This window comes from Marmota marmota, unplaced genomic scaffold, assembly GCF_001458135.2.
Source record: "Marmota marmota marmota unplaced genomic scaffold, marMar, whole genome shotgun sequence".
In the NCBI taxonomy this organism is placed as follows: Eukaryota; Metazoa; Chordata; class Mammalia; order Rodentia; family Sciuridae; genus Marmota; species Marmota marmota.
The window spans coordinates 10,717,990-10,745,665 of NW_026000020.1; the positions used below are offsets into that span (position 1 = coordinate 10,717,990).

General features: G+C 46.5%; 3 long non-coding RNA genes across 3 annotated transcripts in view; 2 read left to right on the forward strand and 1 right to left on the reverse strand.

Annotated features, from left to right (window-relative positions):
* Positions 1-27,676, reverse strand: part of LOC125618858 — a 124,194-nt gene that overhangs the window by 55,226 nt on the left and 41,292 nt on the right. The gene's annotated exons all lie outside the window — the stretch shown is intronic.
* On the forward strand, positions 2,624-7,160 carry LOC125618847. Its single transcript, XR_007350230.1, has 5 exons — positions 2,624-2,741; positions 3,125-3,780; positions 4,029-5,268; positions 5,946-6,157; positions 6,911-7,160. It is a non-coding gene; the product is annotated as an uncharacterized LOC125618847 (long non-coding RNA).
* The window catches only part of LOC107154173, an 11,336-nt gene continuing 3,364 nt past the window's right edge, over positions 19,705-27,676 (forward strand). The window contains exons 1-3 of the long non-coding RNA XR_001505031.2: positions 19,705-19,805; positions 20,190-20,493; positions 20,647-20,650. This is a non-coding gene — a long non-coding RNA (uncharacterized LOC107154173). The remainder of the gene's footprint in view (positions 19,806-20,189; positions 20,494-20,646; positions 20,651-27,676) is intronic.

A 27,676-nucleotide genomic window follows, 5' to 3' on the forward strand; every position in this document is an offset into this window, starting at 1 on the left:
GCCTTGGAGGCAGCAAGAGCCACAAAGAAAGCTATTATGGAATCTTCAAGGAGCTCTGTGCTGATGGCCACAGGGAAATTAGAACCTCACCTCAATAGAACTGTGGAAAGATGACTCTGCCCCAGACACTTGAGCTGCAGGAAGACCTTGAACATGAGCAAGGAGAGCTTCCCACTGACTGCTCCATTTCAGTCTTGTCAGACTGAGCTGAGGACACAGCCTGGACTCCTGAGGGACAGGCTTGGGAAGGAACACACTGCTCAACATGTGGGAATTTGTTGCTCAGCCACAGAAAACCAGGAGATGCATCTTGCTGCCACATCTCAACAGGAGGCTCAGAAAACTCATCACAATAGCTACCATCCCACATGGCTCATGGCTGAGAAGACCCTCATCTCTTTGCTCTCTCTGCTGTGCAATCAAGTTTTGCCCTTTTCTGCCACAGAGTTCCTTTTAACCTGTCCATACCCACACCATCCAGGCTGAACTACTGAAAATAAATAATGAAATGACGGCATTTGGTATTAAATGGATGGAAGTGGAGAACATCGTGCTATGTGAATAGGCCAGACTAGAAAGTTAAGAGGCAAATTTTATTTCTTCTAAGAAGAAACTAGAGTGAAAGAAGGGAAAAGGTGAGGGGATCAGATATCATAAGGAGAAAGGAAAGTACAATGGAGTTGGTGACAGAAATGGAGGGGGAGAGGCAAATCTGGAGGATGAGGAAACGTGGAATGATTTGGACCACATTACACCATGTGCAAGGATATAGGTGTTAATAACCACAGTGGATTCCAGCTGCATGCATATCTATCACACACCAATGAAAAAGAGGTGGGTAAATAAACAGGAGGAAGACAAGGGTAGAAGAGGAAGGGGAGTGGGAGAGGAAGAAAGAGGGAAAGTGTTGGCACTGGGGACAAAACTGGAGAAAATTAAATTCCATGTTGGTAAGATTTTGTCCAAGTGAACCCAGCTGTTATGTAGAATTGTAACGCACCAATGACAGCATTTAAAAAGTAAGTAGAGCTCTGAAGTAAAACATTGGCAAAGGGAAATTTAGTTCCCAATAAAATAGTTCAAAAACAGATTCAGTAAAAATATAAGAATAAATTCTTATAATAAGGTTTAAACAGCACCTCAGATGGCTAAGGGCCACGTCATGGGACTCTCACAGTACATGGTATGAGGAAGTTCTTAGGGCAAGGAGAGAAAAAGTGAGTACATCTGCACAAACCACTTTCAGAAATGTGTCCTACACTCTTGATCTTCCTAAATTCTGAGCTTCTCCTCTTCCTGCCCAGTGACTTTGACCTCATTGTCTTCATTCCATTTACTTCTGCTCATACAGAAAAAGTGCATGAAGAATGGTATCTGAAAAATCTGCTAATAGGCCTGCTTCCCAGTGTTTGGAGGGAAGCTCACACACAGGAAATGAGAACAGACACTGGGTTTATTGGTAGTAAGACAATCCCCGACAGGGTCCTCACCTGCCCCTGGCCCACATATGAAGGTTTCACTCTGTAGTGACAGTGTGCCTGATGGTCTGGGCTGTGGGTATAAGCAGCTCAGCCTCAATGACCTTCACATCATGGGTCAACTCTCACTCAGGTTTGGAGGAGAAAATTGGAAACTAGTGTCCTGTGCAGTAGACCCAGCACATTATCCCCAGTGACCCACTTGAATCAAGACCTAAGAGAAAGTCAATGCATATGGCATCACCCAGAGACATTGAGAGGCTAGATGAAGCCCAGCTCTAACACGTGGAATCTATTTATAATTCTGCAATATGAAAGCAGCTGCCCAATGTGCCTGACATGGAACAGCAGAGGGAGGAAGAAAATCACGATCATCAATGAGAAGAAAGTAACATAGTCTCCTCCTTGTTCACTCTGTCCAGTGGCCTCAAGGAGTTCTTCTCTTTGGAAATGTTGGGATGACTCTGAGTGTCACACACATAGAGATCTCTGGGGCAAGATGTTCAACAGTTTATAGATCTAGCACCTGGGAATGTCCCACTCTTGGCCTCTGGTGGACAGTCTCTGCTCCTCCTGCCTTTGAGCAGGGCTACTGGGTCTCCAGCAGAAACACAGGTTTATTTCCCCCAAGGTTATTTTGGTCTTTGTGCTCATATTGCGATCACCAGGCCAGGAAAGCACATGTCTAATACTGGACCTGAAATCCTTGTACTTCTTCTGGGAGCACAGACTCCAGAGGCTCCTGAACTAGTCAATGGCAGGCTGTGACTGGAGAATATTCAAAGATCAATACTCGTGATGTGTTGCTTGTCACTTTCTCTTCTTAGCTGAGAGGAGGCCAGGAGCATGGACATTCACACCCAGACCCAGAGGTTGACCTGCAGACAATCTCCATATCTTTGGGACTATGTTGTCTTAGGATGGCAAGCCATGGGCATCATGACCCTTCACAGAGCCAGGCTTCCATGGTGGGGCCTCCTGCCCATGCCACAGGCATCCTGGGCTATTCCTCCAGTGTATTTTCTCCAAATATAGAAGACATCTGATGTTCCTGGGCTCACAAGGAGGCCCATCCCTCCTCACTCTCCCCACTCAGCACCCACCAGGGCATTTGCATGCTGCTTCCTGGGGAGGGCCTTCCTGAAAGGCTGACATAAAAACTCAGCTCTAACCTGGCCTTGACTCACCAGGACTCCTCAGCTCAGCTTCTCAAAATGAGGCTCCCTGCTCAGCTCCTGGGGCTGCTGCTGCTCTGGATCCCTGGTGAGGACAGAGGGGATGGGGAGGGAGAAGGGGGAGGAAGGGGAGCCCTGGACCCCCATTTTGCCCATGTGTTCGCTGTCCACATCAGGGATGTGCAGGTCTCTCCTCCAGAATTTGCCTGCACTCTTTAGATCGGTGTGAGACAAGAACATCCCAGAATGAACAAGAATTTTGGTATGATAAAAATTGTCACAGGAAAATAGAGGGAAGCTGGTAAATTCCTCACAGTCACTTGTGGCTTAGAACACTTGATTCTTTTCTAAAAAGTAAATATTTTGGCCACACAAATCAAAATCACAAACATTATTTCTATGGAAATATACAAAGTAATATAAATGTGTCTCATAATACTTGACAAAAACTTTGTTTTTCTGTTTTTCCAGGAACCAGTGGGGATATTGTGATGACCCAGACTCCTCTCTCTCAGCCTATCACCCCTGGACAGTCAGTCTCCCTCTCCTGCAGGTCTAGTCAAAGCCTCCTACACAGTAACGGAAACACCTATTTGCATTGGATTGTGCACAAGCCAGGCCAAGCTCCACAGGGCCTAATATATTTGGTTTCCAACCGGTACACTGGGGTCCCAGACAGGTTCAGTGGCAGTGGGTCAGGGACAGATTTCACACTGAGAATCAGCAGGGTGGAGCCTGAAGATGCTGGAATATATTACTGCTATCAAGCTAAAGAGTACCCTCCCACAGTGGTGCAGCCCCGAACAAAAACCTCCCTGCCTGGGTGGCCCAGCTGCCACATGAGCTGCTTGTCTGGGCAGCAGCTCAGCAGATTCTCTGCCCTGTGAGAGGAAGGTGCTGGGAACTCAGAGAACAGGTTCAGCTGAGGGCTGTGGACCATGACTTCCTGGCCCACAGCTCAGGCCACACCCATGAATGGTCCTGTCAGCTGCAGCAGCCTGGCCTGGCATGTGGAGGTCAACAAAGAGGTGTCCAGGGACCTTCTAAATGAAACTTCTTTTCATTTTCTTCCAGGAATCTCTTATAGTACTGAGCTTAGATGGACTCAGATGGACTGCAAGATGCTGGTGAGTGTGAACACTGCAGAAGGAGCAGGACCTGGGCCCTGGGCCCTGGGCAGGACTGTAGTGCAGGCATTGGGTGGCTATCAGAAACTTCTGGAGGTCCCTTGTGTTTCAAATGCTATTCTTTGTGGTGTTAGGGTTCAATCATAATTACAAACACACAAAAGTGATTAATCTGAAATAATTATTAAAACTCATGACAATAGCTTATTAAGTTGGCACTCAATCTTGCATTTCTTTTATTATTCTAGGATCCAGAGAGATATATTAATGAGACAGACTCCACTCTCCCTGCCTGTCAACCCTCGACCACCTGCTTCCATCTAGGGAAGGATAAGAGTTGAGAAAGTCACTCATAAATCACCCAAAGGTTAGAAGGTTTTGCCTGGGGCTCTGCTAGTGCAGGTGAAGTGACATCATGCAGGCTCTGCATCTCTACTGCCTCCATGAATCCTAAAGGTCGTGACTAGATGACCCTCAGGTCATCTCAATGTTCCCAGTGAGCCCACTGTGGCACAGGTAAGGTTCCAAAATAGGTTCTGTCCTCCTCAGATGCCTGGGCATGACTTGAGGGAGATGGTCACTCTGCAGAGCCCTTATGGTCAGGATGAAGGTGATGTTGATCCAAAGGCAGAGCTGGACTGGGAAGGTCAGCAGGAGATGCAGTGGGAGCCCAGGTGCAAACTTCAGGCCCCAGAAACCACAAGGAGGCAGCGTCCTCAGGAGAATTCCAGGGGAATGGAGGGGGTGTCCTCTGCTTCAATACCCAGGCAGGCCCTTTTCTTCCCAGACAAGTGAATGTGGTTGAAATCCAATGCATTATAATCATTCAATTCACTAGTATGTGGAAATATTTATATGGAGAATAGAAAAGACTCAATTGTTTGAATTAAAGTATATTTCTGACAAAGAAATTTAAAATATTAGAGTCACAGAGAAAGGAAAGACTATGGATCAGAAGAAAATATTCCATTTAGTTTGTTTGTTTGCTTTTTCCTAAAAGGCCATTAGGAATCAGTATTCTAAGAAAGAAATGCCAGAGTCTTGTGCAATGGAGAGAAGGAATCCCTATGGGAAACAGGTGAAGTGACATCATGCAGGTGGGAAGCCATTCTCGCACGTGATTTGAGTTACCTCCCTGGATGGGTGAGAGGTGCTCAGACAACTGTGTCAGAGCCTTCTCCACCCTGTCCCAGGTGCGAGGGCTTGTCTGTGTGGAGGTGTGCCTGGCCACTGACCCAAAGATCAATCACTGACCCTGACCTTGGAATGCTGCCCCCCCTCGACCTTCATTGGATGGGATTTTCCTTTGGATTTTTTTGTTCCCCAATAAAAGCTCACTCCTGGCATGTTCTCTCTCTCTCTCTCTCTCTCTCTCTCTCTCTCTCTCTCTCTCTCTCTCTCGCTAGCCTCTTGTGTTAACCTTGCCAATGCATCAGGTGGCTGGAGGCAGGAGTAAGGAGAAGCCATGTCCGGAGCTGAGCATTAAAGGTAACAAGAATATGTCTCTTTAATTTGAAAACTCTAGTTAATTTTTATGCTTTGAAGCTCTTTTATGAAGCTCACATGCTGGTTGCATGGCAGAGTGTTTAAGTGATGGGCACTGGAGGAATGTAAACTAATATTAGCTGCATAAACACTGTATATAATATCTTGCAGAGCTTGAGATGTATTATATCTGGATAACAGGGAAAATGGCATTTACAAAACAAAGCAGAATAAATGTAATTAAATATTACAGTCTCATAAAAGTGCTAAAATCAATATTTTAGATTCCAGAAACTGTACAGGGCCCCTGCACACTAGGCACATGATCCATCACTGACCTTAACCAACAACCAGAATTTTTAAGATTTTCTAAGCAGTGGGAGTAATAGTGCCAGCTAGATTATAAACTAGTGCATAATTGACAAGGTACCATGAGGAAAAACAATAGTTAAGAATTATTAATCCAAGGAAAATCAAAAAAGTATCAAAATGGACCATAAAACTGATGCAAAATAGAAAAAATAAGTGAAAAGATGCCAGATTTAGCTCCAGATTTAAAATAAAAAACATTATATATTTAAAGTAAAACTATAAAAATATAAAGTGAGGGAAGTGAATAAAGATAAAAATGATTGACATCAAATCTGAATTCTAGTTAGAATATCCTTATTTCTGGTAAGAGTGTAAGCTGACTGTGAGAATGAAGACCAAACCCCACACCATGCCCAGACCAGCTGAGGACACCGGCTTGGACATCATGCAGAAGACAACAGTGACATTTCATGACAGCAGAAGGTCATGGTACCAGGAATCTCTTACAGTACTGACCCTAGATGGACCCAGCTGGACTTCAAGTTGCTGGTAGAAGAGAGCAGAGCATACCAGCCAGCAGGTAAGAGCCACCTCCAGCAAAGCCTGAGTCAACTGAAAACTCAACACCTCCTCTGGAGCCCACCAGGGAAGCGAGACCAGGGGCCATCCACTGCCCAAGACTGGGGAGAAAGAGGGCAGATGCAGAGGATCACACTCATCAGAACAAACAGGTGCAGGAAGGAGCCACTAAGAAACAGGGACAGGGGCAGGAAACCTGAACTGTAATTGACAAGTGGCCAGAGACTCAGCCTGGAAAATAGAATAGTTACAAACCTCAGGTCATACCATCACCAGGGAGCTCCTGTAAGCTCTACCTCTAGGAGCTCAGAATAATCTCTCAAAAAGAGCCCCATAATTTAGCAGGGGAAAGGAAAAGCACCAATTCTGAAATAGGCCAGAGCATTCTGTTCTTCAGAAAGGTCTGCCCTCAGGGGAACTTGGTTAACCAAGCCCAGCTGAGGGGTCTATCACAACCTGCTGACCTGGAACAAGGAAAACATCCCACTCTGCCCACTGCTAGCCCTGAACGTGGGAGAAGACAGGCACCAACTTCAGCCACCCCAGCTAGACCCCTGAACAAGGGAGGAAGCTGACAGCCTTCCTGAAGCTCGGAACCCAAGCTGCACACTCAGTAATGAGCCCAGGGCTGGGGAGAGCTCAGAGGAGCAGCACTGCCCAGCTCATGGGACCCCTGAGCTCAATGAGAGCACACAGAACAGGACAGAGAACAAGTCACAGGACCAGGGAGCATTTCCTCTCTTTACCTCCACAGGATCAGAGGCCTGGTCCAAGCAACCCCTCTTACCCAGTGGGTCATGTTTTGCTGTCAGGAAAACAGTGTGAGGCACTGAAATCCCAAGGAGCCCTGTGAAGAGACTGAGCAGCATCAGAACCAGAACCAGACCCAGCAGGAATTATGGACCCTCACACAGAGGAGTCAAGACTCTGTGCAAAGCTCTATGAATGGGAAAAACTCTTCACTGGACATTGCCCTTCACCATGGCCTGTCTCTGAGCTTCACCATAAAGATCCTGGAAACAACTGTCCTTGGTCACCATGCTCAAAACTTGCATTCAGTTCTGTTTCAGGCTTCCCCATTCAAGGTGCTACCCCACGGTGTCACTGAAACTTCTGCCCAATATAACCTGAGACATCCACACTGCCCAGTCCAGTGTCCGCACCAATCCTCATCCTACTAGACCCACCAATGTCACTTAGCACCTCAGAACACCCCCCTCCTCCAGGCACTTTCTTCCTGAGCCTCAGGACATCACTCTCTCCTGCTGCTCCCCCTCCCACTGCCCCTTCCCAATCACCTTCCTGGTCCTCCCTCTCCACCTGTCCCAGAACTCAGGCCCTGGGCCTCTGCTCTGTGCAGCCCTCCCTGCAGTGGTCATCAGAGCCCAGTCCCCAGGGAAGACCTCACCCCTGAACCCCAGCCTCTAACACTCTGTTGGCTACTTGGCAACACACTAATGCACATGGCCAGCCCCAACATCTAGAGCCACATATCCATCTTGCTCCCAATGTCACTGTCCCCACTGTCTCCTCTGTCAGGACAAATAGCAACTCCACCCTGCTAGCTTCTCAAAGTAAGATCTCAGAGTCATCTTGAGACTCCTTCTCTCACATCCCTTGACCTACCACAGCAGGTTGTTCACCTCCATCTCCAATTTACATCCCTCACTGCTCCCTCCAGGTGCAAACCACAGGCCACAGAAAACACAAGCAGGCAACATCCTGGGGAGAGTCCCAAGTGAATGAGGGAGGTTTCTTCTTCTTTCTGACCCTCCCCCCGCCTGCCCACAGAATATGTCCAGGGAGAACCCCAGCCTGGCGTCCAGCACTCAGCTTCAGTCTGGTCTGTTAAGGGGTCTCCATGCTCAGCCCAGGCTCAGCCTGATTCTCTTCTCTATGCTCCTCCATTGATGTTCACCTGCAACCCAACTTTGAAATACTTTTTTAAGAAGTGTGAGGTATCAGTGCCTACAAGATTATAAATGGGTGTATAATTAATGAGTTATCATTAGACACAACAATTATCAAGTAATAATATAAAAAATTAAAAAACGGGGAAATAGAACTGAAATCTCCAAACAATATCCACTTCCAAATGCCATCAGCGATCCATCAGTACTTGTTAGTGATAAACAAAGGTAGTATTGGACAAAATATTGCATTGATGGCCCAAAAGCCCTGTCCCTGGTATCAACACATCGCAGGTATTCAAGGAGTAATTCAGTATCTTCCGTGAAGGATTTTGCAGCTGTAATGAAATAGGGGCCTTTTAGAGAGGGAGAGAGTACCAGAATGCACCCCCTATTGTGGAAGCCCTTGAAATCTGGGTAGAGTCAGAGGGAGGCAAATCTCATGCCAGGGAAGATTGGATATGGGGAGATTCTCTAATGCTAGTCTTGAAGATGCAGGAGCCAGACTGTAAGTAATTAGGGCAGCTTCCAGGAGCTCTGTGCTGATGGCCACAGGGATATTGGGACCTCACACTACAACTGTGAAAGGATGACTCAGCCACAGGCACTGGACCTGGAAGAAGACCCTGAACTTCAGCAAGGAGAGCTGCCCACTTACTGCCCCATTTCAGTCTTCTCAGGCTGAGCTGAGGACCCAGCCTGGACTCCTGAGGGACATGCCTGGGAAGGAACACACACTGCTCAATATGTGGGAATTTGTAGTTCAGCCACAGAAAACTAGGAGAGATGTCAATGAACCAGGTATTACAAGGAAAATCAGAAATCTAAATACCAGCAGCAGTTTTCCCATGTGGCTCATGCTTAATCTGCACTGTGGATGGTTCTATGAACTTTAGTTGTACTATTTATAAAAGCTGCTGTGCAGTTACTTCTGTGTACATGTGATGTGCATATTTCTATGAGTAGATATGTGTATAAGTAGGGATTCCTAATATACATACATCAAGTATTACACATGTGTGTAAAGTGTTTTCAAATTTTTTCCACCACAACTTCTTTTTCATCTAGGGGAACATCACAGGCTGCTTATGTGTAAGTGTAGATTTCTTAATTTGATAAGAGCTTTATTATAACCAAACTGATTACACTACGAATTTATCTTTTCACACCCCGTGAATATTTAGTATACACGTTATAAATAAATTACTAATAATATTAACAATCATGTCAGACACGTCACTCCCAGAATATTAATTTCAAAATACCACTGAGAGGCAATGGCAGTTGGTGGACCAGAGGAGGCTCTTCCCACTTGCTCTGCTGTTTGGAACTTGAATGATAGGGATACAGTTCACAGTGAGGTGGGTGCTCAAAGACAACCATTAAATATCACTAGTCATAGACCCAGAGAAGTCCCAAGATAGAGGGGAGTGAACAGAGGATGGAAGCAAATCCATTGACCCCTGTATGGACAATGCTGTTGGTCACCACAGAGCCAGGCCAAAATGAGGAAAGAGCAACACACACAAACACACACACACACACACACACACACACACGACACAAAAGTGAGCTCTGCGGTTCTCACCTTCTGAGTGAAGAACTGTAGTGCAGGTCCAGCTCCAGGTTTATGACCCTCTGGTCCCTAGGAGCGCTCAAGAGGCCTAAACAGACACTTCCAGTCTGTCTCAGCAGTCTTACCACGTGACCTAAAGCCACCTGGGGATTAATAATCACAAGATGGTCAGGAAATAGCAGACCCAGGGGGATTCAACTCAGAAGTACAGGGGGGACTGTGGTCTGCTCCTCCTTGAATCCTGTAGCAGGAGAATGACCTCCTAAAATAATGGGAGAAATTGTCCCTGCAGGTGTGATCACATTGTGGGCAGGAGAGTGACATTCAATCAACTTTGGAGCTCTGTGGTGTGACAACCCACTGAGAGGAATCAGGGAGTTGGACCAGATGGACATGAATCCATTAGGGATGGAAATGTGGAGACACATATTTTGGTGGTGGGCAGGTGACAGGTAACCTGCATGCAGCTTCTTCCCAGAGTGATCTCACAGCCCTCCCCAGAAATGGAACCATGGGGAGACACAAAAGCCCAGATCCCAGCTGAGACGGATATCTCCTCAGTCCCAGGGGTGCAGTGATGTAAATACTCTGGAGCACACACACCAAGCATGGCTCTAAATTTCCATGTAGAACAGTCCCCAGCAGCCAGAACCGCCCAAATGGATCTCTGCTTTAAATCCACTCAGGAAAAGCAACAACCTAAGATGTCAAGAAAAAATCCCCACAGAAGGCACCTCCAATTCTGTACAGAGAACAGAGAGCTAGAGAGGCCTTTCAGCTGGCTCCCCTTGCAATCTCTTCACCATGGGGAGGGAGAACATCAGAAAGGGAGGTTTGGTTTAATATGGCCCAGCCCTGGCACCCTCTGCAAGGTGCACAGCCCAAGGAGAAGCAGACAGAAGGACAGTGTGGAGCAGATGTAAACACTCAACTCTAGCTACACCCCTGGAAACAATTAAACATTTTCAATTAGAATCGTCCTTTTTTTCATTGTCTTTTTAAATTATGAATGTTTTAACTGTTATTGTGGCTACATTTGCTGATTGATCCATCTATGTACACGTATAATATTGTTGTAGGGATGGACGATGCTGGACACTGAGGAATAGCAGGAAGCAGGTTTATTGGCTGTGGGGTTCAGAGGTGGCTCTTGCCTAAGGATTCTTCCTCTGAACCCCGAGTTCAGAAATGTTCAGAACTCTCTGGCCAGTGCTTAGGGGGAGGGTAGAAGTCCCCAAAGAAGTAGTGGTTTTTCTTTTTCCTACTGTCCTTGGCAGTTAACCCAGGCTTGGACAAAACTAAATCAAGGACGCTGAGAAAAGCAGAGCCCAGGAAGAGGAGAGGTGTTCTCCCTTCTCCTTCCCTCTGGTTTCAAGGACCCCCTGTTCTCTGAAGTGCAAAGGCTCCATGAAGCCTGGGTGCTCTTTCTTGCCACACTTTGCTTTAGGAACGTGTGTCCTACCTGAAAACTTTTTTTCAGAATTTTTCCTGATGTTCTAAGAGCAGTCAAGGTCAGGGTCTCTGGAGGAGCTCAGTTCAGATTTTCTGTGGAGATGGGGGTTGCCACTTCAATATGTTTCCCAGGTTTTGTCCCAATTGCATAATTTCTCTCCCTTCTATAACCCTTTACTCTTTCTTTGTGTTTTTCTTCTTTTTCATTATTTTGTGGTTTGTTTGGGGTATTTGTTTGGTTCTGTTCTTTTGCTTTTTGTGTTTCATTTCTCTTTTTTATGTTTTATAGTTATTTTCTGATCCTGGTTCGTGGGGTCCTTCGGCTCTCTTGTTGGCTGGTTCATTGCCCTCACTATCTGCACCTTTTCCTCTAAGAGCAAAGCGTCCTGTTCCGCCTCTGCTTCACTGCCTCCCTCTTCAGGGCCTCCCCACAGCCTTGCCTCCACCTCCTCTCCTCTCACCTTGAGCAGCTCAACCCCCCTTTACCCTTCCTTGCCCAACTCACAATGAGTGTGTTTCTAGCATCCATTTGCCCCAGAGTCCACCCCTCTGGGGAATGGAGGAAGGTGGATCAGGAGAAGACACATCCTCACAGCAGCTCCCAAGGAGCGAATCACCTAGAGGTTGAAGGTTTTGTTCTGGGGCCCTGCAGGTGCAAAGGAAGAGGGCATCATGCAGACTCCGGGTCTCTTCTGCCTCCATGATTCTTCAAGATCCAGCCTAGACACCCCCAGGTCATTTCACATGGTCCCAGTCAGAGCAGCAGGGCACACATGAGCTTCCAAAAGGGGACTCTTCCCTCCTCAGATGCCTGGGCATGATTTGAGGGAGATGATAACACAAGAGAACCCTTATGGTCAAGGTAAAGCTGGGCTGCGAAGGTCAGCAGGAGATGCAGTGGGAGCCCAGGTGCCCTCCACTGGCCACAGAACCCACAGCAGGCAGCATCCTGGGGAGAGTCCCAAGGGAATGGGGGAAGATTTCTCTGCTTTCTGACCCAGCCCCTTTCCCCTCCCTGCCCACAGCACATGTCCAGGAAGAATCCCAGTCTGGTGTCCAGGGTTTAGCTCCTGTCCTATCGATTAAGGAGGCTTCATGCTACTGCAAAAGTACACTGTACTCTGTTCTTCTATAGAATCCACTGCATAGAACAACAACCATCTCTGGGGACTATCAAATTTGGAAAATAGCTCTGAAAAATATGATGAGAGTTGAGCAGCAACTGACCTACAATGGGCTGTTCCTTCTCTGGAACTTCTCCTCTTCACACCATCTGCATCTCCCTGGGGTGACTATTATTATAAATCTGATTTTACTTTGGTTCTCTGTTGAAGATGATGCAATGCCTGATTTAGGACCTACTCCTTTATAATTGAAAGTGGAAGTTTCTTTTATTTTTAATTATAATACAATGTGGGGATGTAAGCTTTGGAATTAAAAACATAAAGGGCACATCAATCAATGAATTTACATCCCATCATCTCACCATGTTGAAAATTATTGAAAACTAAAAAGTGATAGCAACATTTTTAGGTCATAATATTAAATAATCAATGCAATTTCTATAAAATAATATTCATTGTAAGTGTATAGAATACTCTTTTTCAATATATTTCATTTACAACTCCTCTATTACATTTTTTTGTTCCAATAACAGGGCATATCGGCATGGTATTATGCTGTGGGAACATATGTGAAGGTTGCATTGGAAAATACAAAATCCTCCTGCATCTGTGTAAAGAGAAAAATCATATTTCAGGTGAAGTTGACTGCAACATAATATGGCTCATAGTGAATGCCACTGAAATCCCAACATACATTTTTTTTACATATTTAATTTCATATGAGGATGTTTATTTATGTGAAAGAAAAAGAAAACACAATTGTTTAAATTTAAAAGAAAAAAATTCTCAGTAAGTAGTTTTAAAAATATTTTCAATCCCAGAAGGTAAAGGAAAAAAATCGTGGTGGAGGAAAACTTTGATTAAAACCAGACAGTTAGGTGGCCCTGCTGAATGCAGGAAATTCTAAAGACTCTGCTCACAAAGGAACCAATCCCTAAACAGAGATATGGGGCTTAAAAGATGGACACAGGAAGGCATCAACTAAGGGATGGATGTGAGTTCATATTGGCTGCATGTTAACGAGACAGGACTTTGTGCAGACAGAGGTCCACATACACCAGGGGAGGTTGGAAACAGTGCAGGCAAAAGAAGCAAAAAAAATGTAATTAAAAGATTACACTGTTTCATAAAGTGAAAAAATTCATTTCTATGGCTCAGGGATAGAAACCTGAGCTCCTGCCCCCAAGGCATCTGCTCCCCCACTGACTAACATCCCTCCAACATTCCCCAGACAAGCCCTGAGCCAGGCTCACCCAGGGAAGCCACTGTGGGATTCCTCAATCCCAGGAAGAGCAGGGAGAGTAAAATGTTCATAGCTTAGCTGCTGGGTTGGGCACTGTGCACGCAGTGCATGCACAGAAACAATAAGAAGTTGCATAAAGTATTGGCAGGACTTTATCTTCTATTGGCTGCATGAATAAACAGCATGCCACAGTGTGGACATGCACACTGAAGTACCATGCATAATACTAACCCATACACAGGAGGGCATGGATTCTAGAATTGAACAGTTTCTGACCTGTTCTTGGAGTCTAAGGGTGATCCTGGATATGAGTTACTTCTGGAAAAATAAAGAGTTGTTCTTTTGTTTTCTCTTTCAAAGTTTGTCTTGTTGAAGAGTAATTTTTAAAGAAACCAGTTTTCTCTAACAGCTAAAAATAACCTTCAATAAGCCACTCCCTTTCCAGGCCTCCTCTCCCACAGCTGCACCTAGAGGCCTCCACATGCTACAAATACAAGAGGACGGAGCCTCCTCAGCCTGGGTACCTTCATGGACTTTGTGGAGCAGCCCCTGCCTGGCCCAGGAGCACACAGCCTGAGCAAGATTCTTCGGTGCCAGGTGTGACATGTGGGAATTGGGGACATTAACATTCCCTGAGTGATATGAAGGCACAACAGAAAACCTGCATGACAGCAGTGAGAGGCCATGTTGTCCTTCTCATTTCCTATAATGGTGCTGTCTTATGAGTTAAAATAAATAATTTTTATACTTGTAAAATAGATCAGCATTTCCAGGGCTTAGGCTATGGTGTGTTTATTTGCAGGTTCATATCGCCCTCTGGTGGGCAAGAAGTGGAACATTCTAGCACAGAATTAAATTAGAAGAATCTGGAGGTGAGCCAGCTCTGTGTCCACACTGTGCCCTCTGCTCTCCACACTGATGTTCTGCAGTTCAAGGAAGACAGCTCAGCCACCTGTCAACCTCATGACATAGACACTCACACTCAGAGAGAAGCCCAGAAAACAGCTGTCACTCCTGTGAACCCAGGAAGAGGTCAGAGCAGATAAATCTATCCAGGTCACTCACTGAGTTCAGGCACAGCTGAGGCCAAAACCAGGTGTCAAGGGCAAATCTTGGTTCCATGCTCCTTCTTCAGTCTGGAGTCAAGAAAAACAGCAGGGTAAAAGGTGTCCAATATAAACTACTGTAAATACTTTTATTTTATTTCATTAGATGATGAGGCTTCCTCTTTTTCCATATAACAACAGGTTAAAGTAAATAAATACCTTCCTCTCCCACTGTTGCCTATTGGAGCAGTTTAAAGCTTAGCTTGTAAACTTTGTCTTTTTCTCATAGCAAATAAAGAAAAATCTATGCCTGTTATCCTGTACCTGTGTGTGAACTTACACATAACACTTCTTCCATGAGACTTCCAATTACAAGGTCACTCCAGAGAGATGCTCCATGAGGTGGGGTGGCTTCCTGGTGCCCAGCTCACACCACCTAGTGAGCTACAGCTTTGCCCCCTCTAATACGAGAAGAGATGTAAAGAAATCTCCTGCTAATGGCAGCACCAGCACCAGGACCAGAGTCTACAGCAGCATGCTGAGTCCACCTATGCTCTCCAGCTCACCAGCATGGTCCAGGTTTGTTCCAGAAACCTTTTCAGGCAGGGTCAGAGAGCTCCCTGAACAGCTACAGGATCTGAAGGGGATCTTGAAAGATGAGTGCTCACTACTGCCATCAGCTGGCCACTCCTTCAAACTGCATGTTTCCCTAAAGGTCGCACATTTTCCAGGAAGGTTGCCTTCCTCTTTCTGAGGACTATGACTGTCAGCCAAGCTGTAGAGCTGCTTCCGTATCTCAGGGTGTTGAGCTATGAAAGAGCCCGATCCCTCGCCTGTCCTTTGTCTTCATATTACATGCAGGAAGCAGGCTCACATAGAACATGTTTGTGCCAGGGCCGGGGCTTTGTTCATCCAACAGGATTCCTAGAGCTCTGGCCTCTGGGAGACCAACTCCTGAGAGCCCATGGATCTGTGCACTGCAGCAGTGCTTTCTGCTGCTGAGATTGTCTTTACCTACAGGCTTACTACTCTTCCCTCACCTTCCATCTCCTGCTAGTGACAGAGAAAAGATATTTCACAAATGGAAGTATCCTTCAAAACCAAAATGCCACAATCCAAAACTTTCATTATTGATATGTCTTTGTGCACAATATATATCTTGAGTTTCTTTACAATTTTACTTTTTAAATATTGAAATGTTTTTAGATTCATTTTATATGTTTCATTATTGCATTAACATAGAATTCATGCCAATACCAACATTGGGACCTCCTAAAAATTGGTCTCCAAAGCAAATGCCTCCCTGGCATCAGCATAATCTGGAGCATGTGTTAGGATGCCAAGAGCACAGGTGGGTTCTAAACACCAGAGACCCCAGGCTTCATTGAAGAGGAGTCTGGCCCGGAAACAGCACCCTCCATGTGGAAGATGAAGGGATTCTGGCTCCCCCAAGGGAAAGACTGATGGTTCAAGCCCTCAAACTAGACTCCTCAGGAGACAGCTCCAGGGCTCTGAATAGGGCCAGAGCCACAGGGAACAGAGGGAAAGGTCAGTAGCACTGTGTTCTCCAAGAGGAGGCTGAGGTTCTTAGAGGAGAAAGGAATCAGCACACCACATGGCCAGAGAGGAGGTGAAGGCAAAAGGCTCCAAGGACAGTGGTTGCTGAGGAACACACACCACCAGGCAGTAGCAGGGGGCAGACTGATCACTGCAGCCACCTGCAGAGCTCACCAACATCCCAGTTCTCAGGCTGTGGTTGGTGTCCTGTCCTATTTACCATGTGGGAAACTCAGGGTTTGATCCCCAGAACTTCGAAGATAATAATAGTAATAATAATAAAGTGCCTTTCCCAACCTCATAGACCAGGCTATTTTGACTCTGGGAGCTCAGATCAAGGCAACAGGAGTTGACAGAGTGCTCCATGAGGTTCGAAACCCAGAGGTCAAGTTTGTGGGAAACACAGATGTTGGCATAGTAGGACAGAAATCTCCTAAGCTCACTGAGAAACCCGCAGAGAGCTTAGGTTAGATAGGTAACTTGTTTGGGTTTTGTTACTTACTATTATCTTGATAGAGATCTGGCCAAGTTGCACAGTTGGCCTCTCACTTGCAATCCTGTGGCCTCAGCACCCTGAGTCAGTGGGGATCCAGGTGCACGACCAAGCTCAGCTGCTTTGTTATTTTAAGATTATGCTGGTTACTGTATTAAGGACAATATTATGAAAAACCATGGACCATCAACCACATATTTATTTGCTTCCCATGAAAAAGGATCTAACACACAAACCAGTGATTATTAAGAACTGTAGTATGTCCTCAGGCCCTAAGCTACCTAATTCACAGATGCTATGTGAGTTTCTCCTCAGGCAACTTTCTAAGAGAGATGTCATTACTTTCTCACTGCAGATGAGAAACTGAGGTGTGGGGAAAGTGAAGGACCTAATCCAATGTCACACATAACACTTAACATGCAGAATCAAGTTTCTAATCATCTCTGGGAGGCTGGGGGTTGACTCGAATGCACCATGCCTCTTCCAGTTGGGAACAAACCTGGGGGCCAGAGGAGGTTACAGCCAGCCCCCAGGAAGGACAGATGCCTGGGTTCCAGGAAGACATGAGCATGTGGCATCAGGATGGATCCACTGGGAAATGAGAAAGCACCAAGGTGTATGAGCCTGCAGGTCTGAGGTGGAATTCATAGGTGAATTGACCAAGACTGATGCCTGGTTGGGCAGCCTGGGAGGGCACTCAATGACCTGTCCCCCATCCCAGGCTGCATACCAGCCTTGCTCAGGGCAGGGACAGGGATGGGCAGGTCCCATGGAAGGAAAACACAGAGGCAGTGTGTGGAAGCAGACAGGGCCTGAGGCTGGGAGGCCATGGAGCTCTGCCAGGGAGCCTGAGGCCTCTGCTGAGGGCAGGGAGAGCTTGTGGGTCCAGGAGAGAAGCAGGCCATGTGTTCCTGAGGACTTAGTGCCTGGTGCAGCTGACACACAGGAAGATGGAGGAAACCATTGTCATTCCTGTGCCAACTGCAGGTTACCTCTTTATCCTCTGCTTACCTGGAATCACCTGATCTTATTAAAACTGATTCCTCCAAACAGCATCTGATTCTGAATATCCAACAGGGATCCAGTCATTATGATAAGTGAAAAAAATGATAGTATGTGGACAGGATTACAAGTTGTTGGCACCAAATCCCAAGCCTTGTACCATCCCATTCCCAGGTACTCAAACAGATATTTCAAATGAAAGATTTTGGAGACATATTCAAATAAGTTGAATTAAAGAGAGGGAAAGAGTACACATTAGATCTGTCTTCATCTTTGAAGGTCGTCCATCTGCACATGGAGGCAGAAGAAGGAGGATCTTAGGCTATGAAGACTGGATAGGAAGAGATGCTCTAATGCTGCTCTTGGAGGTGGCAATTAGGACAGTGTCCAGGAACTCTGTGCTGATGGCCACAGGGAAATTGGGACCTCACCCTACAACTGTGGAAAGATGACTCCATCAGGCCACAGGCACTGGACCTGGAAGACGACCCTGAACTTCAGTATGGAGAACTGCCCACTGACTGCTACATTTCAGTCTTCTCAGGCTGAGCTGAGGACACAGCCTGGACTCCTAAGGGACAGGCCTGGGAAGGAACACACTGCTCAATAGGGGGGGATTTGTTGCTCAGCGGCAGAAAATTAGGAGAGACATCAAACTGCCATATCTCATCAGAAGGATCAGAAAACTAAACACAAGAAGCAGTTGTCCCACAAAGCTCATGGCTGAGGGGACCCTGAGATCTCTGCTTCTCTGCAGTATGGTCAGGTTCTGCCTTCTTCTGCAAAGAGATCCTTCTGATCTGTCCACACCCACACAATCCAGGCTGAATTTGGGGCCTTAAAGAAGAAGGAAATGGTGGCATTTCAGGTAAATGGATGGAAGTGGAGAACATGATGAAAAGTGAAAGAGCCAGATTCTGGAAGGTGAGGGTCCCATGTCACCTCCTGTGCAAAAGCTAGAGTGAAGGAAGGGCAGGACAGCCACAGAGGTTCACTTAAACTAAGAGACACATGGCAGGGTCCTCAGCTGCTGGTGGCCCAAGGTCCACACAGTGGAGAGGGTGTGTCGGAGGTCCTGGGCTGGGGAGAAAAGCAGCACAGCCATGTTGGCCAACACAACACAGGCTCCCTCTGTCCCAAGGAGGGCTGAAATCAATGTCCCTGTGCAGGAAAAAGGACCTTATCCCCAAGACACCTTGGGGCCAGTCCCAGGAGAACAGTAGTGCACATGGAACACCCTGAACATGGGGAGAGTGCTTGAGTGCAGTTCTGACCTAGGGAATGTACTTTAAAGCTCAGGGTGGTGGCACCTGCTCCCTAGTGTCCCGACAAAGAGGAGCACATGAAGAGGGATGTCTCTATCATCTATGAGAAGGAACTAATGCAGAATCCTCCTTGTCCACACTGTCCAGTGGGCTCAGGGGTGCATCTCCTGGGAAATGTTTGGTGGCTCTGAGTGTCAAATGCATGGAAATGACTAGGAAAGGATGGCCACCAGTTATAGACCTCGCCCCAGGAGCTTCACATTGACTACTTCAGGGGACAGGCTCCTTGTCCTCTTTCCTTGAGCAGGGCTACATGATCTTCAGCTGAAATATGATTTCCTTTCCCACAAGCTTCTTGTCACACTTGTGCTCTTATTTCAGTCACTGGGCCAGGAAAAGTTGACATCTACATTGTCCCTGATGCTCTTGTATTTCTGCAGGTAACATCAGACGCCAGAAGCCCTTGAATCTCTTCAAATACATGCTGTGGCTGGAAGAAATTTCAAACATCAACACTTGTGAGGTGGCACTTGTCACCTTCTCTTCTCAGCTGAAAGAAAGACAGCAGTATGGTCATTTCCATACAGAGGCTGACCTGCAGGCCACCTCCCTATCTGTGCATCTGTGCTGTCTTAAGAGGGTAGGCCCTGGGCACAATAACCCCTCACAGAGTGAGGCTTCCATGATGAGGCCTCCTGCCCACACAACAGGCACCCAGGGCTATATTTCTGCTCTATTTCCTCCAACTGTAGAAGACATCTGATGTCCCTGGGCTCAAAATCAGGCCCCTCCAACCCTCACTCTTCCCACCCAGCACCCACCAGGGCATTTGCATGCTGTTTCCTGGGGAGGACCTTCCTGCAAGGCTCATATAAAAGCTCAGCTCTAACCTGCCCTTGACTCACCAGGACTCCTCAGCTCAGCTTCTCAAAATGAAGCTCCCTGCTCAGCTCCTGGGGCTGCTGCTGCTCTGGATCCCTGGTGAGGACAGAGGGGATGGGGAGAAAGAGAATGCAGAGTGGGGTGAGCCATGAGCCCCCATTCTGTCCATATGTGCTGTGTCTACATGAGGGATGTGCAGGTCTCTCCTGCAGGATGAGGCCACTGAGGTCAATCAATGTGAGAGAGTATTCCAGAAGAAGCAAGGGACTGGCTCTGATGAAAGTTCTCACATAATACTAGGGGGATATTTAAGGGAATTTTAGAGAGGTTCTTAGAGCTACTCAGTTGGAGTTCTTTATATATATGAATACTTTTAATGTATATATATAAAAAATTTAGTCAGATATATACCAAAAAGAAAAAAGTGCAAAAAGTTTTCTTAAAGTTCCTACATATCCTTCCATTGCTCTGTGATTGTTCCAGGAACCACTGGGGATATTGTGATGACCCAGACTCCTCTCTCTGAGCCTGTCCCCCCTGGACTGTCAGTGTCCATCTCCTGAAGGTCCAGTCAGAGCCTCCTAGATAGTAATGGAAACACTTATTTGCACTGGGTTGTGCACAAGCCAGGCCAGGCTCCACAGGGCCTAATGTATCAGGTTTCCAACCAGTTCACTGGGGTCCTAGACAGGTTCAGTGGCAGTGGGTCAGGGACAGATTTCACACTGAGAATCAGCAGGGTGGAGCCTGGGGATGCTGGAGTGTATTACTGCTGGCAAGGTACAGAGTTACCTCCCACAATGGTGCAGCCCCCGAACAAAAACCTCCCTGCCTGGGTGGCCCACCTGCCACATGAGCTGCTTGTCTGGGCAGCAGCTCAGCAGATTCTCTGATCTGTGAGAGGAGGGTGCTGGGAACTCAGGGAACAGGTGCAGCTGAGAGCTGTGGACCATGACTGCCTAGGCCACAGCTCACCACACCTATGAGTGGCCCTGTCAGGTGCAGCAGCCTTGCCTGGCATGTGGAGGACAAGTACAGAGGTGTCCAGGGACCTTCTGAATGAGCAGACCGGATGAGCGTGGACACTGCAGGAGGGCAACCTGGGCCTTGGGAAGGACGTGGCCAAGTTAGTGAAGAGATGAAGTGAAATGCTAGAGGTTCCTCTAAAAGCTGCTCTGTGTGAAATTCAGATTCAAACCTAATAAAACAAACAAACAAATGAAACAGAAAAATTAATTTGCTTGCAATGACTAATAAAAGGAACTTCATGACATTGACTTATTGATTTTGCATAAGATCTTGTATTTCTCTCATTATTACATGTCACTTTCAACAACTAGACACACAAGGTCACTCCAGGTGAACTGGGCTACACAAAATACCCAGAAACAAAAAGAGTAATGCCTTTTTCTTTGGGTCCGGTGGTGGCTCCTCAAAGAGAGAGGAGCAAGTGCTGAACCCTTTTTGGGGGGAAGAAACCATTTAAATGAGGCAAGGGGTCAGGACTCAGGGGGTTGAGTCAGCTTTGTGGTGTCTGCTGTCAGCAGATTGACTGACATCTAGGAAGGCCACACCCAAAGGCAGAGCAAGAGAAGGGGACACAAAAAGGGAGTTTCCATGGAACCTTCTATCCCTAACAGTCAAAGGGTGGGCAGGATTACAAAGGAAACAGGTGAGTGTAACTCAACCCTAGGGGCACACCCCACAAAGAGAAAAGACCAAGTCAGGAGTCATGGCACTACCCCGCCAGACTACAGTGATCTTTCAGGTTCCAATGGTGCATCAGGACTGGGAGGCCTGGTCACTCAATATGGTCCTCACAACTACAGGATTTAGCAGAGGTACAGGGATGATACAGACTCTAGTAACCCTGACTGGAACCCCTCGACTGCCTGCCTCCATGTGGGGAAGAAACAGAGTTGGAAAAGTCACTCATAAGTCTCCCAGAGGGTGGAAGGTTGTCCCTGGGACCCTGCAGACTCTGGGTTTCTACTGTCTCAGTGACTCCTAAAGATCCTGGGTAGATGCCCCTTAGGTCACCTCACAGTTTTCTAGTTGGGCCACCAGGGCTGCTGATGCTCTGGATCCCTGGTGAGGACAGAAGGGAGGAGAAACATAATGGGGAGGAGGATGAGCCCTGGGGTTCCCATTCTGCCCAAGGGTGGGGACCTGAGGGCATCTGCCCATCTCAGATGCCTGGGCATGACTGGAGGGAGATGGTCACTCAGGAGAGCCATTATGGTCAAGGTGTATATGATGTTGACCCAAAGGCTGAGCTGGGCTGGGAAGGTCAGCAGGAGATGCAGTGGGAGCCCAGGTGCCCTCCACTGGCCACAGAAACCACAGCAGGCAGGATCCTGGGAGAGTCCCCTGGGGATGGGGGAGGTGTCCTCTGCCTTCTGACCCAGCCCTTTCCCCTCCCTGAGCACAGCACATGTCTGAGGAGAATCCCAGCCTGGTGTCCAGGGCTCAGCTCCTGTCCTGTCTGTCAAGGAGGCTCCATGCTACTGGCCAGGTCACCTGGGTTCTCTTCCCCACACTCAACCTGAAACATAGATTTGTAATATTGTTTTAAAGAAATGTGAGGTAACATTTCCTGCAAGATTATAAATTCATGCATAATTAACAAGTTACCATGAGGAGAAACAATAATAAAGATATGATTAATGCAAAGAAAATCAATAAATCAGGGAAATACTCCACTCTACTTTCAAGACATTATATTTTCTCTTCATTGTCTGAGGTTCAGCCTTGCAAGTGGTCTCTGTGTTAGTGGTGCCTTCTTTTGAATCTAACATTCGATTTATTGATTCCTTAATTTTCAGTTTTATTTTATTTATTTATTTTTATTTTTTGTAAAAAATACCATATCTATAAAGCTCAATAAAGCTAAGTGCAATAAAATGGGGCATGCATACATATTATAACTTTTGATCAGATTCATTATGTTTACAGAAAGATCAATGAAGAGAATAATTTGTAAATCAGTAATGACACCAGAGAGATGTTTTCTTTCTTTTTTTAATGTTTAATTTTTTATTGATTTTATTTTTTAAATACATGACAACAGAATGCATTACAATTCTTATTACATATATACAGTACAATTTTTCATAACTCTGTTTGTATATAAAGTAGGTTGACAACCAATTCGTGGACTTTGGATAATGATGTCCATCACATTCCACCAACTTTGCTAATCCCCTGCCTCCTCCCTTCCCCTCCCTCCCCTCTTCCCTATCTAGAATTCATTTATTCATCCATTTATTTTTAACATGTGTCTGTCTGATATTTAAAGTGGGTTTTCTGACAGACACCATATAGTTGGCTCTCACTCTTTATCCATTCTGAGTGCTCTATCTGTCTATCTCTCTCTCCCTTAGTTGACACATTCACCATTCAAAATATTAAAATGATATTGCTGTATTTAATATAATAGTAATTAATGTAGCTGTGTTTAATCATCTATAAGAATCAATAATAAACAGTATTAATTTTGGAGAGCCCTTTTCTCACAAAGAAAAGTCTTGCGTCATAGTGCTGTATTACACAGGTAATGGAAGAAAACAGAAGCCCTGAATCTCTCCTGAATCTGACAAATCTTCTCATACTAAGTCAAGACACAGAGCACCTAGGCAGAGAGGGGAAGTGGGCAGCTGCTGTTCACCCACTGACAGGCGGACCTGGAGAGGAGTTTTGGGCTGGGGGCTGAATTCCTGTGGGTGGAGCACTGATCCAATGCTGAGAGTAATAATCGTCCATGTCCTCAGCCTGCAGGCTGCTAATGGCAAGAGTGAAATCTGTACCTGACCCACTGCCACTGGATCTCCATGGGACCACAGCTGCCCTTGTGGATGCCCAGTAGATGAGCAGCTTAGGAGTCTGTCCTGGCTTCTGCTGGTACCAGGCCAAGTAGTCCTTATTATCAGAATCCCATAAAAGACTGTGGCTGGACTTGCAGCTGAGGGTGACCTTCTCTCCTGCAGACACAGCCAGGGAGCCTGGAGTCTGAGTCATCATGATGTCCCCACAGGCACCTGAAATCAGGAGTGAATAATAAACTTACAAGTGCACACACCATCATGCTCAAAATAATAGGCTACTTAAAATGTGCTTTCTAAACATAAGTCATGAATTAATTAGATTCAAAAATAGTCATTCTTGCACAATAAGTCATAACCTTACTTTAAATAACATTATAAATAATTGAAATGAATTTTGTAATGAGACATATTTCCTGACCACCTGGTGGCACTTTTACAATTGCTCACCTGAGGCCCAGAGCCACAGGAGCATGCACACTGGGTCTGGGACAACATCCTGCTGCCCCTGCCTGCCTGACACAGCTCAGGTCTCATGCCAATATCCTTGCTTATAAAATGTGAGCAGCTGGTGAGGCCTGCAGGAGCCTATGCAAAACAGTCAGCAAGTAGGTGAGCAAATTGGCTGGAATGTGAGTGGGGGAAGCATCTGATGTTGATCAAGACCAAAAATCACCAACGTGTCATTGTGGGACCATAAAACACAGAACTCAACATAGAAGATTAAAGGCAACAAAGCACTAGATGATCAAAGGAACAGTTTAGTTTTCAATCAAAAATATGTTTTCACTCTTGAGCTTCATAGAATTGAATGATTTCTTACCTCAGATAAACAAACAGGAGAATTAATAAAACACACTAGAGAAAAATTAAAAAGAATGAGAGGGAAAGAGAGGGAAGAAGGGAGGGAGATAGGGAGACAAAGACAAGTGGCAACCTTGGGGCCAGTTTCCATCCCCGTTACCAGGACAGACCTGAGCTTCGGCCACCTTGGCCCTGAGGCTGTGACAGCACTGCCCACACCAGGGCTCAGGATCTGGCTCTGCAGCCACAGCCAGAAGGCAGCCCAGAACCCACTCCTGGGAGCCCTGCAGGGCCCCATTCAAGCCAGGGGTAGGGCTCTCAGCTAGGTCAGTGTGACCAGGACCCTGGACACCATCCTCTCAGGACTGCCAGGACTGCAGCAGGCTCTGAGTAAGCAGGGAGGGGAGGGAGAAGCAGGATCCCCTGGGAAGTGGGGCTGCCCCCGCCTGCCAAGGCTGCTATTCCAAGGTGCATGGTGGAGAGGGGAAGGGCCACCATCCTGCCTCAGTTATAGCCTCACTTCTGAGCGGACATGTGGAGCCTCTGAGGAGGCACGGCCACCCCTAGCCCTCTTGAATCCTCATACGTGGTCCTGTAAGGCCCAAGAACACAGAGTCAGAGGTTCTGCACCCAAAATGAGAAGGATCACTTGAGTAGGAGTGAAAATAATAGAAATAATACAGTAAAGAGTCTGCCCAGATGTTAGATTTGGAGCTGTGAAAGCATATTGAAAAAACAAAACATAAAAATGACATGATGGGCCAGGACATGGACTAAAAAATTAAAATACATGAGTAAACTAAATATTATTGACACATGAGAGTATTTCATTTTCAAGCAAATTATATAATTTACCATGAAATTTTAGCATTAATGCAGAAAGATTATTAACATCCAAATAATTATTATGTTTTCACTTAGTCAATGTGATCTTCCATTTTTCATCTCATAGAAATAATATGGTAACATCATTTTCTCAGTTATAAAACATTAATATAGATTCCTTTAATCAGATTCACACTTCACTGGGACTGCTGGTACTGCAACATGAGACCACAAAACCCAGGCTTGAGGAGGTCCTCAATTCCTCAGGGAAAGAATGTGAAAGATCAGCAATTCTCCCCCACCCATTTCCTACCAAGTGGTCCTGCCCCCGGGAACCTGTCAAACTCAGCATTTATTTCATTCCCCCTCCAGTCAGCTCCAACTCAATTTCTTTCATTTCACATATTGCTGCTCATTCAGATAAGGCACATGGAGACCCAGGTCTCAAGAATCCAGGAATGCCAGCCTGCAATCACACCTGGTCCTCACAGTTCAGAGGGAAGCTGCACATTCAGACAGGAGGACAGCCACAGAGGTTTATTGGTACCAAGAGAAGCTATGACAGTGTCCTTCTATCCTTGGGGCCCAACACCAAGGCTTCACACTGTGGGGAGGATGTGTCTAATGACCTGGGCTCTCTGCAAGCAGCTCATCCTTTTTGTCCAAAAGAACACAGGCTCACTCTCTCCCAGCTAAGGAGGAGTAAGTCTGATACTAATGTCCCTCAGCAGTAGACCCAGACTACCCTCAAAGTGACACCCTTGGCCCAACACATGGAATGACTCTGAGAGACATGGAGAGCCTGGACTCAGTCCTGTTCTAACACAGGGAATCTCCTTTAGAAAACTGGGATGCTGCTGCCCAGGGTCCTGAAAAGGAGGAGCAGATGGAGAAGGATTTCTTTATCACTCAAAAAGAACAAATAGAATCCTTCCTTGTCCACTCTCTCCAGTGGCCTCAAGGGGTTCTTCTCATTGGGAGTGTATGAATGATCCTGAGGGTCCCGCACATAGAGATCATTAGGACAGGATGTCCACCGGTTTCCAGACCTAGCTCTGGGGAATTACACACCCACTGCCTCAGGTGGACATGTCCCTTCTCCTCTTGCTTTTAGCAGGGCTACTGGCTTTGCAACTGAAAAAGGATTTTCCTTTCTCACCAACTTCTCTTCACTGTTGTGCTCTTATGCACTAGGCCAGGAAAACATGATATCTAACACTGTCCGTGATACTTTTGTATTTTTCTGGGTAACAGAAGACACCACAAAATCTTGAACTACCTCAACTGTATGGTGTCACTGAAAGAAAATTCAAAGATGTGAGATGGGAATTCTAATATTTCTCATAAGCGGGGAGGGAGCCAGCAGGGTAGCCATACCCACCCAGAGTCTGAGGTGCAGGTAACCTCCATGTCCTTGAGTCTGTGCTGTCTTAGGAGGGCAGGCCCTGGGCACCATGACCCCTCACAGAGCCAGGCTTCCATGATGAGGCCTCCTGCCCAGGCCACAGGCAGCATGAGCTGTTTCTCTCCTGTATTTCTTCCAACTATGGAAGACATTTGATGTCCCTGGGCTTACAAAGAGGCCCCACCCTCCCTCATTCCCCCACCCAGCACCCACCAGGGCATTTGCATGCTGCTCCCTGGGGAGGGCCTTCCTGCAAGGCTCACATAAAAGCTCAGCTCTAACCTGCCCTTGACTCACCAGGACTCCACAGCTCAGCTTCTCAAAATGAGGCTCCCTGCTCAGCTCCTGGCCTGCTGCTGCTATGGATACCTGGTAAGGACAGAGGGGATGGGGATGGAGAAGATGGAGGGAGGGGAGCCCTGGGCCCACATTCTGCCCATGTGTGCTCTGACCACATGAGGGATGTGCAGATCTGTCCTCCTGGATAACACATGTGAGGTTGATCAATGTGACACAGAAGACCCAAAAGAGGCAAGGATTGGGCCCTGTTATATTGTCATATAGAAACAGGAGGAGGATATAGATGAATTCCAGAGAGGCTGCTGTAGCTTACAAAGATGGAGTCCTTTTTAAAAATTGAATACTTTTGTTGAATAAATAAAAAATAATTTATTTGAATTAAAGAAAAGAAAATTATACATATATTTCTTATTACTTTGACATAACCCTGCATTTTTGTCATTATTTCAGGATCCACTGGAGATATTGTGCTGACCCAGACTCCTCTCCACGAGCCCATCACCCCTGGACAGTCAGCCTCTATCTCCTGCAGAGCCAGTCAGAGCCTCCTACACAGTGATGGAAGGACATATTTGTATTGGGCTGTGCATAAGCCAGGCCAGGCTCCACAGGGCCTAATATATTTGGCTTCCAACTGTGTTTCTAGGGTCTCAGACAGGTTCAGTGGTAGTGGGTCAGGGACAGATTTCACACTGAGAATCAGCAGGGTGGAGCCTGATGATGCTGGAATATATTGCTGCCATCAAGGTAAAGAGTTACCTCCCACAGTGGTGCAGCCCCTAACAAAAACCTCCCTACCTCGGGGGGGGGGGGGG